General features: G+C 48.7%; 2 protein-coding genes across 2 annotated transcripts in view; one reads left to right on the top strand and one right to left on the bottom strand.

Moving 5' to 3' along the window:
* The window catches only part of LOC119843027 (zinc finger protein 850-like), a 765,636-nt gene that overhangs the window by 513,561 nt on the left and 232,799 nt on the right, over nt 1-19,276 (bottom strand). The gene's annotated exons all lie outside the window — the stretch shown is intronic.
* LOC119842502 (zinc finger protein 251-like) overlaps nt 1-19,276 on the top strand; it is a 503,489-nt gene that overhangs the window by 61,386 nt on the left and 422,827 nt on the right. The window lies entirely within an intron of this gene.

Below are 19,276 nucleotides of genomic sequence, written 5' to 3' on the forward strand. Positions count from 1 at the left end.
GGTCCCATTAAATCTCTCCACCAGCCCATTGGACTGAGGGTGATACGTTGAGGCCCATGTATGCTGGACCCCACACTTTTCCCAGAAGCACTGGAGCAAGGTTGACATGAAGTTGGACCCCTGGTGTGTAAGGACCTCCTTGGGGAACCCCACTCTGCTGGAAACGGTCAGCAGCACATCCATCACAGTGTCTGCCTCAACTGTAACAGATACCAAAATCTATGCCCACTAGAATGTATTTTTTCCCTACCCAGGTCACCTTGCTGAGGGGCCCCACTATGTCCACGGTCACCTTCTGAAAAGGCTCCTCTATGACAGGCAGATGTCTCAAGGCTGCTTCATCCTTGTCCCGGGTCTTTTGCACCCAGGACTGGCTCTAGGCACCTGCAAAGCAGCATGTGCTTGGGGCAGCACAATTCCAGGCACGGCATTCTGGCCATCCTTTTTTTTTTTTTTGCTTGGGCAGTTGCGCTCTCGGAGCTTGGGGCGACAAATTTTTGGCTTGGGGCGGCAAAAAACCTAGAGCCGGCCCTGTTTGCACCTCTGGACAAGGCAGTCCTGATTGGCAGCTGTCCACCCTGGCTGTGGTTCCCCACACTCAGCTGGGGCCTTCAATCACCCTGGGTTCAGTTTTGCCCCTGCTGTCCCAGTGAGGGCAGGCAGTGAGCCCCTTGCTTTGCTCACAACATCAGAGCCAGCGTGAGTCACCTCCCCCGGGTGCAGGGGGACAGGGAGTATCTCTCTGTCCCACTTAGCTCCAGGGCTCTGGTTATAGACAGGCAGGTATCCCGAGCCTAGCAGCTCCTCCCCTCTGCGAACCAGGTCATTTGCATTTTCACTGACAGCTTCAGTCTCAGCCGAATGGTTCCCTGGATTCAAATTCAAATCCTCGCCCGTTACAGGAGCAGGGCCTGGATCCTGTCCCAAAGAGACACAGGCATCCCCCAACAGGAGGTCGATATCTTGGAGAACCCCAAATACCAGCCAGCCTGACCCCTCCTGTGTCTGCACAAGGATCTGGGCCATAGGCAGGGCGAGGGGCTTCATCCCTGGGATCTTCACCCAGGTCACACAGCCCCTCAGCATCTGGTGGGGCTGCACCACCCGGGACCTGACAAGTGTTCTCTCTGTCCCAGGATCTTGTCACCCCAGGAATGTCTCCCCATTGATGACCACCTTCTGCTCCCACTGGGGGTCCGAGGGGCCTGAGCCCAGGAGAGTCCACGCAGACATATATGCTGGGGCCAGGCGTGAGAGTCAGTCTGCCACCCCACCCATCTGGCTAAACAGCTCTGTTACCTGGAAGGGGGCAGACACTGGAGCCTTTCCACAGGGCCAGCCTGGTTCCAATTGCTAGTCTTCCCAAAGGGCCCGAGACAGGCATCTATATCTCCTCCATTCTTAATCTGGGGCAGCAATTCAGTGTTGAGGTTCCCTGCAGAACTGCCACCCTGGGGTCCATCCCCACTCACCCCTGGATGGGTCCTTCTGCCTCTCAGCTCATCCATCGCCAGTTCATGCTGCTGCTGTCTTTCCTGCCGTTCTGCTTCATGCCTTCCCTGTCTCTCATGGTTCTCTGACTCCTTGGATCTCAGCTCCAATTCCAGTGAACTTTCCAATGTGTAGCCCTCTCTCTCTGCACAGCTCTCCAATGTCCTTCTTAAGGAGATTGTTATAGGCCATCTCCAAGCTGTTCCCAAGTGGTCACAGACTCACAGTCCTGTGATCTTTAAGCTCCCCACACTCCCTGGGAGGAACCCCTTTTGTGCAACAGCCCTTCTCGGGGGTCCACTCGTTCTTGGGGTTAAGCCGTAGGCTCCTCCGCCTCCTGGAACTGCACCTCTCTGAGCCTTCAGCACTCCTGGGTCTCGCCAATCCCCCTTGATTTTACTGCTCCCCAGTCACTTACTGCAGGATACTCTGTCCACAGGGTGCAGTTCAGCCCACCGCTGCCACCAGTTGTCATGGAATCACTAGGGCGATGTTCTGGAACTACTCCATTACCAAGGCAGTCAGGACTCTGGGGAAGCATGCCTGCCTCTCTCTGAGCATACTGTCACCAGGGCAAGAAGCTTACACAGCTTCCACCTTCCTGGTCTGACCTTGGCGCATTCAGCATCCCCTTACACATTGTGCACTTCCCGCAGCAAATTTGCCTATGTGGGGCTCCTGGGGAAGCCAGAGGGCCCTGCACCCCAACTCCGCAGTCAGTAGTGATTCTCATCCAGCATGTAGAACAGAAGTATTTATTAGTCGACAGGGACACAGTGTAGGACAGAACTTGTTAACACAGAAAACAGGAACATTCAGTAAAGTCCATCTTGGGAGGAGGGAAGCCCAGAGCCAGGGCTCTGGCCCTCCCCTGCACCCCAAGCCAGCCAAGACAGACTTGCTTCCAGCTGCCTGGCCCCTGACCTGCCCATTGCTCCTACTCCAGCCTTTATCTCACTTCCAGGGCCAAGAGTCATCTGGTTGCATCCCCCTCCTGGGTCTCAGGTTATGAAGGGGGTGCCCCTAGCATTCGTACAGGCCCCTAGAGCAGCCACCACAAAAGTCACACACCCTTATTCCCACTACCTAGACATTGGTGCAATACACAGGGAAACACACAGCATTCATGCAAAACAGTAAGCCTCACATACGCTCACGTACAACATAAGGGAAAATCCCTACCTTGTCACCTCAATCCCACTCTGTGCCTCAATTTCCCCACCTCTAAAATGGGGGTAATAATCCAGACCTCCTTTGTAAAGTCTTTGAGATCTGCTGGTGGAGTGTGCTAGATAAGAAGTGGGGATGAGTGTTGTATTGATCCTAAAACACTGCCCCCCCCCGCACCACCACGCATATGTTATCTGTTTTACAGATGGGGGAACTAAAGCACAGACAGACTAAGGGCTGGTCTACATTAGTCCACAGTGCAGCGGTGTACATTCTCACACACAGAGATGCATCATGCATTAACTGACCCCTGTGCTACATTAACACACACTAGAGCTCCCAAAGGGAGAGAGAACTGTTTGGGCACAGAGCGCTGCCTAGAAAAGCAGATTTGGAAGAGTGAGGAAAGGGATTGTCCCCTGCTGTTTGAACCTTCCTGTGTTCAGGGAAACAGAACTCCATGTATAAGTAAATAACCAAAGAGAATCCCTGGCTTTATCATCCATTTCTCCTAATGGAAGCAACCGGCAGGGCCCCGAACTTTGGCTAGCCCATGCAAAACACTCTGGGGAGAAGAGGGGACTCCAACTCATTTGGCCCCTGTCCCCAGCAGCTGGGCCTGTATGGGGTTGTGTGACTAAGTGGGGATTTTCCCTTGTTATATTGTATGTGAGCCCATGTGAATCTTACTGTTTCACATGAATGCTATGTGTGACTTTTGCGATGGCTGCTCTAGCTGCCTGCTCCTTTGTAACCTGAGACCCAGGAGGAGGATGAGATCAGGTGATTCTTCCCCCCCCCCCAAGCGAGACACAGGCTGGAGGAAGAGCAATGGCAAGGACAGTGGCCAGGCAGCTGGAGTCAGTCAGCCAGCAAGTCAGTCTCGGCTGGCTTGGGGGACAGGGGGAGGGCCAGTGCCCTGGCTCTGGGCTCCCTTCCCCGCAAGATGGACATGGCTGAAAGTCACTGATTTCTGTGCTAACAAGTTCTGCCCTATGTTGTGTTCTTGCTGTCTAATAAACCTTCTGTTTTACCAGCTGGCTGTGAGTCATGTCTGACTGAGGAGTTGGGGTGCAGGGCCCTCTGGCTTCCCCAGGAGCCCCGTCCGGGCAGACTCGCTGTGGGAAGTGCACAGTGTGGAATGGGATGCTCAATGCGCTGAGGTCAGACCTAGGAAGGTGGGCTCCCGCGGGCATCCCTGGGAGGTTGGCACAGAGTTCTCCAGTGTTGATGTGCACTGGAGTGTCACCCCATGATGACTTCAATTCTCCGTTCTTGCTGTATTTCATGCCCCTGCCTCTGGAATCTCTCTCAGGCAGATAGCACAACAAAGGGCATTCTGCTGAAGTGCCAGCTTTTGGTGCCAATGTTTGACCTGCTGCTCTCTTCAATCAGCCTGACCTGCCAATACCCAGACTGAGCATCTAGCACACCGAGTACGCTGGCTGTGGCTGGCCTGTGAGCAGGATCACTGAGGCTGGCGTGTTCCCACATTATTGCTTTGCTTAGGTCTCAAGGGGCTACGCATATTCACACCACACCCATGTTTTGGGCTTTTTCCTGTTGCAACCATCAAGTTAACCCATCCCAAAGGTTCCCCCACCTCTTTAGTTATACCAAGTTGCTCCGTACACTGGATCCCTTCTCTGCTTTGGGCATCACTGTTCATGGCAGGCGTGGGGCTGCATGCCCTGCTGGCACTGCACTGGTAGATCACTTGATTTTGCAATATCCTGGTAAACATCCCACCCCTTCTGTGACACAGTGTGAGTGTTCGGTAATATTTTTATGAAGCCACAGTGTGCCTCAGTTTTCCTCTGCACTTTGCATTGTGACCCAGTGGGTGAAAAAGAGTTAATGGGAAGCTCTTGGAAGCAGATAAGAACAATCCAGAAAAGGTCTCATCACAGCTTGGCTGGCTAGTCACGGTGCTGGCTTGGCTAGAGTGGCCCTGTGGCTTAACCTCTGCCTCTCTGGGCTAACCCAAGTGTGATGGGTTCGGTCACAAAAACCCCCTTGGGACTGTTACCTGTGTGATGGAGTAGGGAGTATTAACCTGGTAATGTTGCATGGGAGTTTTACTAGTTTACTATCTGCATTGATACTAGATGGTGATGGGAAATAAGGGTGTGAATTCACTGAGGGATGACACTTGATGGCCAGCATGTGAAGGATGGTGGCTGCCCTTCGTAATCTCAGTCCAGGAGGGGCTTGGGGCCAGGTGACACCTTCTGCCCGGGAATCTGGACAAAGGCTGGAGAAGGAGCCGGGGGTGTGTGGCTGGGTGAGGCTGCTGGAGGGAGTTTTCAGTTTGGAGCTGGCTGGGGAGACAGTGGGGAGGTCCTGAACCTGGGTCTGGGCTCCCCACCCCCCAAGATGACTGAGGGCTCCTGTTTTCTGTACTTACAAGCTCTGTTTTAGACTGTTCCTGTAATCTACTAAACCTTCTGTTTTACTGGCTGGCTGAGAGTCACAAGTGAACAGCAGGAAGTGCGGGGTGCAGGGCCCTGACTCCCCAACACTTCGTGACAACCTGATGTGCTGAGACTACCTCTGAGCCCATTTTCTTTGCCAGTTTGGGACTTGGGAACCCTGTCTTGTTGAGCCAGACACGCCAGCCTGCTGCAAACTCAGACCCAGGTTCTGAACCATGCCCCCAAAGCTGCAGACTTAACTGAAAACAGCTCTGCAAGTACTCCTATCTCCAGCTCCCAATGGGATCCAAACCCCAACTAAATCCGTTTTATGCTGTACAAAGCTTATACAGGGTAAAGTCATAAATTGTCCATCCTCTATAACATTGATAGAGAGATATGCACAGCTGTGTGGTGCCCCAGGTATTAATTACTGACTCTGGGTCAATTAATAAACAAAAATGATTTTATTAAGTATGAAAATTAGGATTTAAGTGGTTTCAAGTAATAACAGATGGAACAAAGTAAGTTACCAAGCAAAATAAAACAAAACATGCAAGTCTAAGCCTAATACATTAAGAAACTGATTACAGATAAATCTCAGCCTCAGAGATGTTCCAATAAGCTTCTTTTACAGACTAGACTTCTTCCTAGTCTGGGCCCAATCCTTTCCCCTGGTACAGTTCTTGTTAGTCTTCTTAGGTGAAAAGCTGGGGATTTTACATGACTGGGGCTCTTTGTTCTTTTATAGCTTTGGTCCAAGGCAGGAATCCTTTGTCTCTCTGGGTCCTCATCCCTCCTTCTAAATGGAAAAGCACCAGTTTTAAGATGGATTCCACTATTAGGTGACATGGTCACATGTCACTGTAAGACCTCCTTCTTCATTACCTTCATTACATAGGAAGACTTGCAGGTAAACAAACCCATTCACAGGTCATTGATTCTGAAGCACCCTTAATGGTTTCCACTTAATATGTTTACATCAGTAATACAAGTTTATATCTTATCCTACTAACTCCAGACATAGAGATAACGCATGCAAACAAATGGGATGAACACACTCAGTAGATCATAAGCTTTGTAATGGTACCGTACAAGAGAACTTTTGCATAAAGCATATTCCAGTTACATCATATTCACACTTACAAACATATTTTTATAAAGCATATGGAGTGCAATGTCACACCAAGGACTTCCAGTTGCTGCACCCAGTGACTAATAAATGGGTCCCTCTTTTGCAAAAGCCACTGGTGTCACTGCAAATACTTTCTGAGAGCGTCATGCAGAAGAGGGGCCCAGTTCAAGCCTCCAGCAAAACTCCAGCTTGGCCGGATTCACTGCAGGGAGCCCCGGAGAGAGACAGGGATTGCTGGTGCTGACAGCCCAGTCCAGGAGTCTTGGAGGCATGGCCCTGCCCCTGTGAAGCTGTGGGGGTCCTTGAGGCCTGGCCGCCTATCGGGGTCACTCCCAGCGGACTCGTGACAGGCTGGGGCATAGACCAGACCCTGTGGATCCATGATACCTTCAAACGTAGCAGGAAATCTTTCCTCAATTTCCTCTGCTGTAATACGTCCTTTCACGGATTCCCCTGACCTTGGGTCACGTAACAATTTTAAAGGTGTCAGTCCCAGTATTGGTGTCGCTGGTGTGTTTGTTGCACAGAAATCTAGATTTGGGCATTTCCCCTTATACCTGCTGTGATGCAGGTAAGCCATGGGCCAGCTCTGGCCAGGGCCTAGGCGTCCGCTGAGACCTGACAAACTCCCCGCTGGAAGCCGTGTGTGAGCATGTCATTCAAAGCAGATGTTAAGAAGGAGAAGGATGTTTTTAGTGTTCAAACGTCATTAAAAACTGGTGGGATGTTGCATGCATGTTTTTCACTTTGCTGTGCCCTGTTAGAATGTGATAGCAAACATTTGCATTGTGTATACCCCCATAACTAATGTTATGTCTGCTCTAGCACTTTTGTTGGTAAAACTACTGACATACGTGGAATGTGGAAAGGAAAAAAAATTTAAAAGGAAAGTGCTAATTCCTGCACCTGGAAAGCAAATGGTCACGAGATCAAAGAGCAAAGGCTCAGGCCATGTCTACACTTATAAGCTGACAGCGGCACAGCTGTACCGATATAGATGAGCCGCTGTAAGAATGCTCATTTAGCTGCGTGATGCCGATGGGCAAGAGCTCGCCCATCAACATCATAAAACCAGCCCAACGAGCGGAAGTAGCTATATCTCCCACTGACATAGCTCTGTGCATACGAGCGCTTATGCCAGTGAAACTTATGTCACTCAGAGGTGTGATATTTTCACACCCCTGAGCGACAAAAGTTTTGCTAACATAAGTGCTAGTGTAGACATGGCCTTGCATTCTTTTTCTTTATGCAACTGGAGTTCTCCATCCTGTTGGACATCAAAACGGTCCAGACCCGGCAGTTCTCTAACTGAGGGATGTCTCCTGTAAAAGTGTTTGAAAACTCTTAAGCCTTTTTATCTGATTTGGCTGCTCTCTTCATGTCTGGCCACTTTCGAGATAGGTACTTTTCCAAAGTTAAGACAATAGTTCAAAGTTGTCTTCCCATCAGGAGTAGTGCTGGACTGCAACCAGTTGCTCTTGTTGGTGTTGATCTGTAGCTCAGAAAAGCAAGGAATGCTATAGGATTTTCTTGGCTGTCTGTACATTTCGCTCAGCCTATCCATTCACTTGTGGGTAGTGTGGGTTGCTAGTAAGATGATCAAAATCCTATTTCATTTCGAATTACTTGAATTCTGCTGCAGTGAATTGTGGTCGGTTGTCCATCATTAGATGTTCTGGAACACCGAACTAAGCAAAAGCACACTTCAGTTTCTTGGTAGCAGCCGTGTTAGCCTGTATTTGCAAAAAAGAAAAGGAGTACTTGTGGCACCTTAGAGACTAACAAATTTATTTGAGCATAAGCTTTTGTGAGCTACATCGGAATGCATCCGATGAAGTGAGCTGTAGCTCACGAAAGCTTATGCTCAAATAAATTTGTTAGTCTCTAAGGTGCCACAAGTACTCCTTTTCTTTTTTTCAGTTTCTTGATAACACTGTAACCTGATGTGTCTTTCAAGTACATTATTTCTATATACCTGGAAAAACAGTCCTCTGAATCTGCATAAATCTGCTGCAGATAATCTCTTCCAAGGCCTGGCTGGTAGAGGTGTTGTGTTGTTCTGTTAGTTCTGCAACATTCACATGCAGATACTTCATTGCATATATCCTTGCTGGTGCCTGGCCACCATGCTGACTGGTTGGCCTGTTCACATTTAGTCAATCCTTGATGTGCTTCAGGGATGAGGTTTAGGATTTGTCCTCTCATTTAATTTGGAATCACAATGCAATCACCTTTAATTGTGAGTCCATTTGACTCGCTTAACTGTCCGTGCACCGCAAAGTAGTCTCTTGTCACTTCCTTAGTGTTCTGTCGATACTTGGACCAGCCATCCTCAGGATAACTTAGAACTTCCTGAATCATAGAACATCAGGTTTGGAAGGGACCTCAGGATGTCATCTAGTCCAACCCCCTGCTCAAAGCAGGACCAATCCCCAACTAAATCTGAACTAAAACTGAAGTTGCGTGTCTGTCAAGGTTGCTTTTTGGAGCTGGTGAAGTCTCTTTTCTGACTCTGCTCTGTGTCCACAGCCTCCACATATGCCTTTACATCATCTTCAAGCTCACAGGTAATTGAGTGTGATGTTGGGTTCCATGTCCAGGTGTCTGCTACCACCAGATTCTTCCCAGGAACTTAATAAGTAATTGGGTTAAATCTCATTAACCTTAGCAACAGACATGGCAGTGCTTGATCCATGTCTGTTCCGTTGATGAGGGTTACAAGTGGTTTATGGTCTGTTATCAGTGTGAACGAAACCAACCCACACAGATATCTGTAAAAGTTCTTACATGCCCATACGCGTGCCAGGTATGCTTTTCAATCGGTGCATACACTTGTCTGCTGCTGTGAGCATGTGAGAACCAAATGCAGCTGGCTTCTGCTCAGATCCATGTTGTTGCAACAATACATCACCCAGGCCATAGCTTCTTGCATCCGCATTGACCCTGGTGGGCCTGTACACATTGCAGTACTTGAGAACAGGATGGTTTGAGATAATTTCTTTTACCTTTTTGAAGGCAATGGCTTGATTTGGTCCCCATAACCAAGAAATATTGGACTTTAACAGCTCATTCAGTGGCTGGGGGGCATGGATCAGCATTCATGTCACGCTCCCCATCAGCACCCAGCCTGGGCCAGGGAAGCTAATGATCCAACCAGTGGAACAAATTCAGTGATGAGCCCTGGTCACGTGCCACCGGAGGCACATCGTGCATATGCTAAAAACATTGAGTGGGTTTGTCACTATAGAAAGATCTGGTAGGTATCAACCAAAGTAATTTACCATCCCCAGTACATCTCAGTTTTGATGCATTAGTTGGTGTATTCAATTCTCGGATTGCTTTTACTTTCTCAGGGCTAGAACTATGAACCCCCAATACAGATAGAGGTGCAAAACTGTTTTCAGGCTCTCTGCACAGGTACTACTGCAGAGAAGGATTTGGAAGAGCCCTCTGAAAGAAGGGATCAGAAGAAGACCCCATCAGCTGAAAGACATGGGATGCATTGTGCTAGGCATGGGGGTTCCATGATCACGACTCCCAAGAGGAGGAGATGAGTGTGGTGGTCAGGGACTACCTCCTAAGTGGGACGGAGTCATCCATCTGCCAACCAGACCTGGAGACTCAAGAAGTGTGCTGCTCTCCTGGAGCTAGAATCCAGGATGTGACGGAGTGTTTGTCAAGACTGATCAAGACCTTGGCCCACTACCTTTTCCTACTTCTCCATGTGGGCAACAGTGATACTCCCAAGAATGACTTTGAGTAGATCACTACAGACTACGTGACTCTGGGAAGAAAGATAAAGGAGTTTGAGGCACAAGTCGTGTTCTGTCCATCCTCCCTATTGAAGGAAAAGGCCCAGGTAGGGACCGTCGAATTGTGGAGGTGAATGCATGGTTATGCAGGTGGGGTTGGAAAGAGAGCTTTGGATTCTTCCACCATGGGATGCTGTTCCTGGAAGAAGAATTGCTAGGAAGAGATGGGATCCACCTAACGAAGAGAGGGAAGAGCATCTTTGCAGGCAGTCTTGCTAACCTAGTGAGGAGGGCTTTAAACTAGGTTCACCAGGGGATGGTGAGTAGGTAGGTAAGTAGGGGAGTGGGATACTGGGAGGAAACATAAGGAGGAGGGTAATGTTACCCGAAATTGGGCCGGCTAGTAAGCTTAGGGAGAATTAATGACCCACCAGAGTTTGACAGAAAGCAGCACGTTTATTATACTGATAGCTAAGCTCAAAAGAAGGGTGGGGGTGTCACACGTACACTTGCATACTCATGCTCCCAGGACAGGCACAGCACTGGAAATGTCAGGATCCTTCAAGGTGAGTGTCCTACAGCACAGCGATGGACGGTGCAATGAAGGTAAGACTTCCCGAGACACGATGGAATGCAACATGGCGAACCACTGGCCTGGTAGTCTGGGCAAAGGGCCTTCATGGGAGGTACAATCTTGTGAGTGCACTCCCGAGTACATGGCCCCTTCCCCTTTTAAGGACCTGCTCCTCATGGCCTGCGACTAGAGATGACTTGGCCACGGCTGGTTGGTCACACTTCACCTCGGGCAGTGTCCATGCACTGGGTGTGTGATCATTGTCTAATCAGAGTCCCAGACACCTTGTCTACCTGGGAGCTCTTCTGATCTTCCAGCTTCTCAAGCAGCCCATTCATCCCACAAGCATTCCAGGAGGAAGGGGGAGGGAGAAAGCCACTTCACAGGTATTCAAAGAGGGAGGGGAGACAAAAAGGTGGGGGAAAGTGTAACAGACCTTTTGGACCTACAGGTTATACAGAGCATAGTTATACAGAGCATATGAATTGCTGCTGCTCCTACAACAGCTACAAGATGGGAAGCCTCCTGATTCATACTGAGAAAGTAGGGCAATTGGCTAGTTATCTTAGGTGCATGTATACAAACGCAAGAAGCCTGGGAAACAAGCAGGAAGAATTGGAAGTCCTGGCACAATCAAGGAATTATGATGTGATTGGAATAACAGAAACTTGGTGGGGCAGTTCACATGACTGGAGCACTGTCTTGGATGGGTATAAACTGTTCAGGAAGGACAGGTAGGGGAGGAAAGGTGGAGGAGTTGCATTGTATGTAAGAGAGCAGTATGATTACTCAGAGTTCCAGTTTGAAACTGGAGAAAAGCCTGCTGAGAGTCTTTGGATTAAGTTTAGAGCGAGAGCAACAAGGGTGATGTAGTGGTGGGTGTGTGTGCTATAGACCACCGGATCAGAAGGATGACATAGATGAGGCTTTCTTCGGACAACTAACTGAAGTTTCCAGATCACAGGCCGTCGTTTTAATGGGGGACTTCAATCACCCCAACATCTGCCGGGAGAGCAATATAGCAATGCATAGACAATCCAGAAAGTTTTTGGAGAGTGTTGGGGACAACTTCCTGGTACAAGTGCTGGAGGAACAAACTAGGGACTGTGCTCCTCTTGACCTGCCGCTTACAAACAGGGAAGAATTAGTAGGGGAAGTAGAAGTGCGTGGCAACCTAGGCTGCAGTGATCATGAGATGTGTTAGAGGGCTTATTCCTTCACCCACTTACTTCCCTGGTCCTTCTCGCATGAACAGAGAGCAACAATACCCGAAGTCCAAAGGTGCAAACAGTTCAATGTTTATTGGGGTGAACTTCCAGCAAGCATGATTCCAGTTTCCTTCCTTAGTGTCCCCTTTCCCAGCTCTCACACCACAGAGCCTTACCTGTGTCCCTGTTCCCATTCCTGCCCTTCGCTAAACATCATTCCAATTTCCCCCCCACCCACACACTTACTTCCTGATTGACTGCAGACTATATAGTAAAACTTGAGTTCTGTTTAGATATACCTTAACCTGTCATTTTACAGAAATTGAACTAACCAATCCTAACATATTGTAACATGATTATGTAACTAATTAGTTTACACCCAGCAAAATTAATTATACAGCAGACAGAAACAATCACAGAACCAGACAGAGATTATACAGACAAACAATAGGGAAATGGGGACTACAGTGATAGAACAACACAGAAATGAGGATTTCACATCCCAGCTATTGATAAGTGAGTTCTTACCAGACAGGATGCTATCAAACTAAGTTTCCTTTTACATCTTCTAGGCACTTCCCTTTCCCTGGAGGCGATAGGCATGATCAGGACAGGATTGTATCCTAACTGCCCAACAGCACCTGATTTCAATGTGACTAGTTTGGAATGTGAGGAGGTGACGCTTCCCAGCTTATGGCTGCCTCTGCTGCTTAGCCAAAGGCTTTAGCCTAAGCACAGGGCCTCAGACTGTCACAGTAAGAGGAGACTCTTACACCGGCAGACAGTGATTTTGATTCTTTCTTTTATACCTCTAGAACTAGCCAAGTGATAAGAATACACCTAAATTCTTAGAGTATAGGCCTTTACAGACAGGCCTGAATATCTATATCCTAACAAGATGGTTGAGTTCAGAATCCTGACAAAAGGAAGAAAGGAGAGTAGCACAATACGGACCCTAGACTTCAGAAAAGTAGACTTAGACTCCCTAAGGGAACTGATGAGCAGGATCCCCTGGGAGGCTAATATGAGGGGGAAAGGAGACCAGGACAGTTGGCTGTATTTTAAAGAAGCCTTATTGAGGACGCAGGAACAAACCATCCCAAAGTGCAGAAAGAATAGCAAATATGGCTGGTGACCAGCTTGGTTTAACAGTGAAATTTTCGGGGAGCTTAAACTCAATAAGGAAGCTTACAAGAAGTGGAAATTTGGACAGATGACTAGGGAGGAGTATAAAAATATTGCTAGAGCATGCAGGGGTGTAATCAGGAAGGCCAAGGCACAACTGGAGTTGCTGCTAGCAAGGGATGTGATGGGTAACAAGAGGGGTTTCTACAGGTATGTTAGCAACAAGAAGGTCAGGGAAAGTGTGGGACTCTTACTGAATGGGGAAGGCAACATAGTGACAGATGATATGGAAAAAGCTGAAGTACTCAATGCTTTTCTTGCCTTGGTCTTCACAGACAAGGTCAGGACCCAGAGTGCTGCACTGGGCATGTCATAAATATAAAGGGAAGGGTAACAACTTTTATGTATGCAGTAACATAAAATCCCTCCTAGCCAGAGGTACAGACAGAGGTACAGAATCATTTTACCTGTAAGGCGTTAAGAAGCTTAAATAACCTGGTTGGCACCTGACCAAAAGACCAATAAGGAAAGAAGATACCTTCAAATCTGGAAGAGAGAGGGGGGAAGAGAGAGGTTTTGCTTGTGCTCTCTTTATTTGTTCCTCCTGGATAGAGAGAGAGAGAGACCAAGCAGGTAAACTATCTCTTGAAAAGATACCTTGAAACAATACATCTAAAATTACAGAAATTGTAAGTAATAGCAAGGAAATGTGTTAGATTATCTTTTGTTTTAGCTTGTGAATTTTCCCTATCCTAAGAGGGAGGTTTATTCCTGTTTTTGTAACTTTAAAGTTGAGCCTAGAGGGGAATCCTCTGTGTTTTAAATCTTTTATTACCCTGTAAAGTTACCTTCCATCCTGATTTTGCAGGTGTGATTCTTTTACTTTTTTCATTATAATAAAGTTCTTCTTTTAAGAACCTGATTGATTTTTAGTGACCTAAAAACCAAAGGGTTTGGTCTGTGCTCACTTTGTTAACCTATTGGTTAGTATATTATTCTCAAGCCTCTCCAGGAAAGGGGGTGAAGGGGCTTGGGGGAATATTTTGGGGAAATAGGGACTCCAAGTGGTCTTTTTCCTGAATCTTTGTCTAAATCACTTGGTGGTGACAGCAATACCATCCAAGGACAAGGAAAGGATTTGTGCCCTGGAGAAGTTTTTAACCTAAACTGGTAGAAATAAGCTTAGGGGGTCTTTCATGTGGGTCCCCACATCTGTACCCAAGAGTTCAGAGTGGGGAGGGAACCCTGACAGGGCAACACAGTGTGGAGAGGAGATGAGCAGCCCTCAGTGGTGAAAGAACAGGTTAAGGACTATTTAGAAAAGCTGGACGTTCACAAATCCATGGTGTGATGGGTTGGATCACAGAAACCCTCTTTGGGGACTCCCACCTGATGTGCTTTGACTACCTCTGAGTCTGTTTTCCCTACCAGCTTAGGACTTTAGTGCCCTGCCTGGTTTGAGCCAGACACGCTTGCCTGCTACAAACCCAGACCCAGGTCTGAACTACGTCCCTCAAAAGCTGCAGTCTTAACTGAAAACAGATCAAGAAGTATTCCTGTCTCCAACACTCAGGTACCCAACTCCCAATGGGGTCCAAACTCCAAATAAATCCGTTTTACCCTGTATAAAGCTTATACAGGATAAACTCATAAGTTGTTCGCCCTCTATAACACTGATAGAGAGATATGCACAGCTGTTTGCCCCTCCTCCCCCAGTATTAATACACACTCTGGATTAATTAATAAGTAAAAAATGATTTTATTAAATACAAAAAGTAGGATTTAAGTGGTTCCAAGTCATAACAGACAGAACAAAGTGAATTACCAAGCAAAATAAAATAAAACATGCAAGTTTAAGCCTAGTACAATAACAAAACTGAATACAGATAAAATCTCACCCTCAGAGATGTTTCAATAAGCTTCTATCACAGACTGGATGCCTTCCCAGTCTGGGCCCAATCCTTTCCCCTGGTACAGTCCTTGTTCCAGCTTAGGTGGTAGCTAGGGGATTTCTCATGACTTCAGCCTTCTTTGTTCTGTTCTACTGCCTTATATATCTTTTGCACAAGGCGGGAATCCTTTGTTCCTCTCTGGGTTCCCACCCCTCCTTCTAAATGGAAAAGCACCAGGTATAAGATGGATTTCAGTACCAGGTGACTTGGTCACATGTCCTGTGAGACCCCAAACCTTCATTCCTCCTAGTCTGTCTCACAGGAAGACTTACAAGTGAAATAGAGCCATCTACAGACAATTGTCCTGGTTAATGGGAGCCTTCAAGATTCCAAACCACCATTAATGGCCCACACTTTGCATAATTACAATAGGTGCTCAGAGTTATATTTCATATTTTTAGTTTCAGATACAAGAATGATACATACAGACAAATATGATGACCACACTCAGTAGATTATAAGCTTTGTAATGATACCTTACAAGAGACCTTTTGCATGAAGCATATTCTAGTTACATTATATTCACACTCATTAGCATATTTTCCTAAAATCATATCGAGTGCAACCTCACACATGGGTCCAGATCTAATACATCCAAGGGTACTGAGGGAGTTGGCTGATGTGATTGCAAAGCCATTGGCCATTATCTTTGAAAATTCGTGGCGATCGGGGGAGGTCCCAGACGATTGGAAAAAGGCAAATATAGTGCCCGTATTTTAAAAAGGGAAGAAAGAACCAGGTGAACTACAGACCAGTCAGCCTCACTTCAGTCCCTGGAAAAAACATGGAGCAGGTCCTCAAGGAATCCATTTTGAAGCACTTGGAGGAGAGGAAGGTGATCAGGAGCAGTGAACATGGATTCACCAAGGGCAAGTCATGCCTGACCAACCTGATTGCCTTCTATGATGAGATAACTGGCACTGTGGATATGGGGAAAGCGGTGGATGTGATATATCTTGACTTTAGCAAAGCTTTTGATACGGTCTTCCACAGTATTCTTGCCAGCAAGTTAAAAAAGTATGAATTGGATGAATGGACTCTAAGGTGGATAGAAAGCTGGCTAGATTGTTGGGCTCAAAGAGTAGTGATCAACGGCTCGATATCTAGTTGGCAGCGGAGTGCCCAGGGGTCGGGCCTGGGGCCAGTTTTGTTCAACTTCTTCATTAATGATCTGGATGATGGGATTAATTGCACCCGCAGCAAGTTCGCAGATGACACTAAGCTGGGGGGAGAGGTAGATAAGATGGAGGATAGGGATAGGGTCCAGAGTGACCTAGACCAGGGGTGGCCAACCTGAGCCTGAGAAGGAGCCAGAATTTACCAGTGTACATTGCCAAAGAGCCACAGTAATACGTCAGCTGCCCCCGATTACCTCCCTCCTGCTTCCAGCGCCTCCTACCCACCAGCAGCCCCGCCAATCAGCGCCTCCCCTTCTCTCCCCATCAGCTGTTTTGTGGCATGCAGGAGGCTCTGGTGGGGAGGCAGAAGAGCTAGGGCATGGCAGGCTCAAGGGAGGGGGTGGGAAGGGGTGGAGTGGAGTGGGGGCAGGACCTGTGGCAGAGCCTGGGGTTGAGCAGTGAGCACCCCACGGCACATTGGAAAGTTGGCACCTGTAGCTCTCGCTCCGGAATCGGAGCCTATACATGGAGCCAAATATTAACTTCTGAAGAGCCACATGTGGTTCCGGAGCAACAGGTTGGCCACCCCTGACCTAAACAAATTGGAAGATTGGGCCAAAAGAAATCGGATGAGGTTCAACAAGGACAAGTGCAGAGTCCTGCACTTAGGAAGGAAGAATCCCATGCACCGCTACAGGCTGGGGACTGACTGGCTAAGCAGCAGTTCTGCAGAAAACTGGGGATTACAGTGGTTGAGAAGCTGGATATGAGTCAGCAGTGTGCCCTTGTTGACAAGAAGGCCAATGGCATATTGGGCTGTATTAGTAGGAGCATTGCCAGCAGATTGAGAGAAGTGATTATTCCCCTCTACTCGGCACTGTTGAGGACATACCTGGACTACTGTGTCCAGTTTTGGTCACCCCACTACAGAAGGGATGCAGACAAATTGGAGAGAGTCCAGTGGAGGGCAACAAAAATGATTAGGGGGCTGGGGCATATGACTTATGAGGAGAGGCAGAGGGAGCTGGGGTTATTTAGTCCACAGAAGAGAAGAGTGAGGAGGGATTTGATAGCAGCCTTCAACTACCTGAAGGGGGATTTGTAGCAGCATGCTGATGCAAAAGCACCTAATTAGCCCCTGCCCAGTCAGCTCCAATCAGGGGAAACAGATTGGGGCTGATGGAAAAGGCCTGATGCTGGCCTGAGGACTGGCAACACCTGGTGGCCTGACAAGCCAAGGGCTGTAAAAACTGGGAGGGAGCCAGAAGGGGGGGGCAGCCAGGGGTGGGAAACTGGAGGCCTTTTAGCTGAAGGCTGACTCTGCCCATAAAAGAGGTTGAATAATCCTGTAAAGCTTCTAAATAGACACTGGTGGTGGGATGACTGTATATAAATAAAGACCGGGTGTTGCACAACTCTGATGCCTCTCTGAGCCTTATTGGCAGCAGCAAGCGGGCCCCAGGAAGAGGGGTGGGGTGGGGTGGGGACCCTGTTACATGGTTCCAAAGAGGATGGATCTAGACTGTTCTCAGTGGTGAGAGATGACAGAACAAGGAGTAATGGTCTCAAGTTGCAGTGGAGGAGGTCTAGGTTGGATATTAGCAAACACTATTTCACTAGGAAGGTGGTGAAGCACCTAGGGAGGTGGTGGAATCTCCATCCTTACAGGTTTTTAAGGCCTGGCTTGACAAAGCCCTGGCTGGGATGATTTAGTGGGTGTTGGTCCTGCTTTGAGCAGAGAGTTGGACTGGATGGTCTCCTGAGATCTCTTCCAACCCTAATATTCTATGACTGAGTCCATCTTTGCCTATTGCCTGTCCCAAAAACTCAGTCTGGGGTAGGTGGAAAATGCACTTTTCCTTGTTTAGCTTCCATCCGGACTCGCTGGTTAGGGTTAGAACTTCATTGAGAGTGTTGTGGTCTTCTTCCATCGAAGACCCATATATATCTTCTTCCATTGAAGTCCATGAAAACTACAACTCCATTTGTATTGGTTAACAGTTCTGCCATCTTCCTTGGGAAATTTCAGGTACCCCAGTAACCCCAAAAGGTTATCTTCTAAAGCAAAATCTCCCAGAGGCTGTGGGAAATTTAGTCAGCTGAACACTTTCTTTGGCTAAAGGAATTTGCGAGCTTGGAGAATACTGTTGTTCTTTGCACTCTGAGGAGGAAGTCACCCCATGTCGGGAGGATATTATTTTCTCTTACAATAGCTTTGGGGCTGGGGTCTGGGTCGGGGGAGGTCAGTGACTGCTGCTGGGGTCAGAGAGGGGTGTCATTTTCTGATGCCCTCTTCTCCTTTGGCTCCCCCCTGATATCTCTTGGAAGGTGATGAACATGGCCCCTGCACACACTCTATGAGCTCAGTGATGGCATCTGGGCCCAGCCCCTGGGTTTGCATCTGTAGGAGGATGCAGACAGTGTATTCCCCTAGGGGAAAGGAGAGCCAGGGCTAGGTGGGGGGATGTCCCTCTAGGGCCCCCACATGGGAGAGGGTTGATCCCAGGGTCCCCACCCTCCTCTCCCACTGTGAACCTCTTGCTGAAGAAGTTGTGGCACAATAACCTCACCGCAGGGACGATGGGGACCTGGGGCGGAAAGGAGCCAGGATGATATACAGGGGTGGGAGAGGGAAACCAGGGGGAAAGCTTGGACCTGGGTCTGCATGGCCAGATGGAAGGGTAGCATGGGGCTGTTCAGAGATTCCCAGGCCAGAAGGGATCTCTGTGCCTATCCAGTCTGAGCAACAGGCCGGAGAAATGCCCCACAATAATCCCTAGAGCATATCCCGTCAGGATGGGGGCATGTGGGTGGAGGTGCTGCTGGCACTGTGGGATAGGCTGGCAGTAGAGGGCGGGCGTGTCCCCTCCAGGGGCTGTTCAGCCCAGCCCCAGCAGGCCCAGTTCAGGCTCTCAACTTGCCCCAAACACCATGGCCAACCCCTGGGTCATGACACCTGTTCCTGCTATGCAGGGTCTGCATAGTCGCGTGTCATGGTGACGGTGTGCGGGCCTGGCACTGGTGGCAAGCCGGGCATCCCCCAGCCCTGGTCCTCCGAGCCCCAGGATCTGGCCTCCTGCCTCCCAGCTGGCCGGATGGTGGGAGCCCCCTTCCCAGAGTGCATTGCTCTCTGTCTCCTGGTCCCGCTGTCCCCAGCTAGGGACACTGGGGGGGGGGGTGGCCCAGGCTGTCCTCGCTTATGCACCACATGCACGGGAGCTCTTCCCCCCGCTGGCAGCAGTAGTGAGACCCTTACTTGCACTATGGTCACTCCAACCCCTTCCCCTGAAGAGACACTGCCCAGCCCCGCAGCTCCCCCTCTGAGATCGGGCCTGGT

This window comes from Dermochelys coriacea, chromosome 14 (assembly GCF_009764565.3).
Source record: "Dermochelys coriacea isolate rDerCor1 chromosome 14, rDerCor1.pri.v4, whole genome shotgun sequence".
Taxonomy (NCBI): Eukaryota; Metazoa; Chordata; order Testudines; family Dermochelyidae; genus Dermochelys; species Dermochelys coriacea.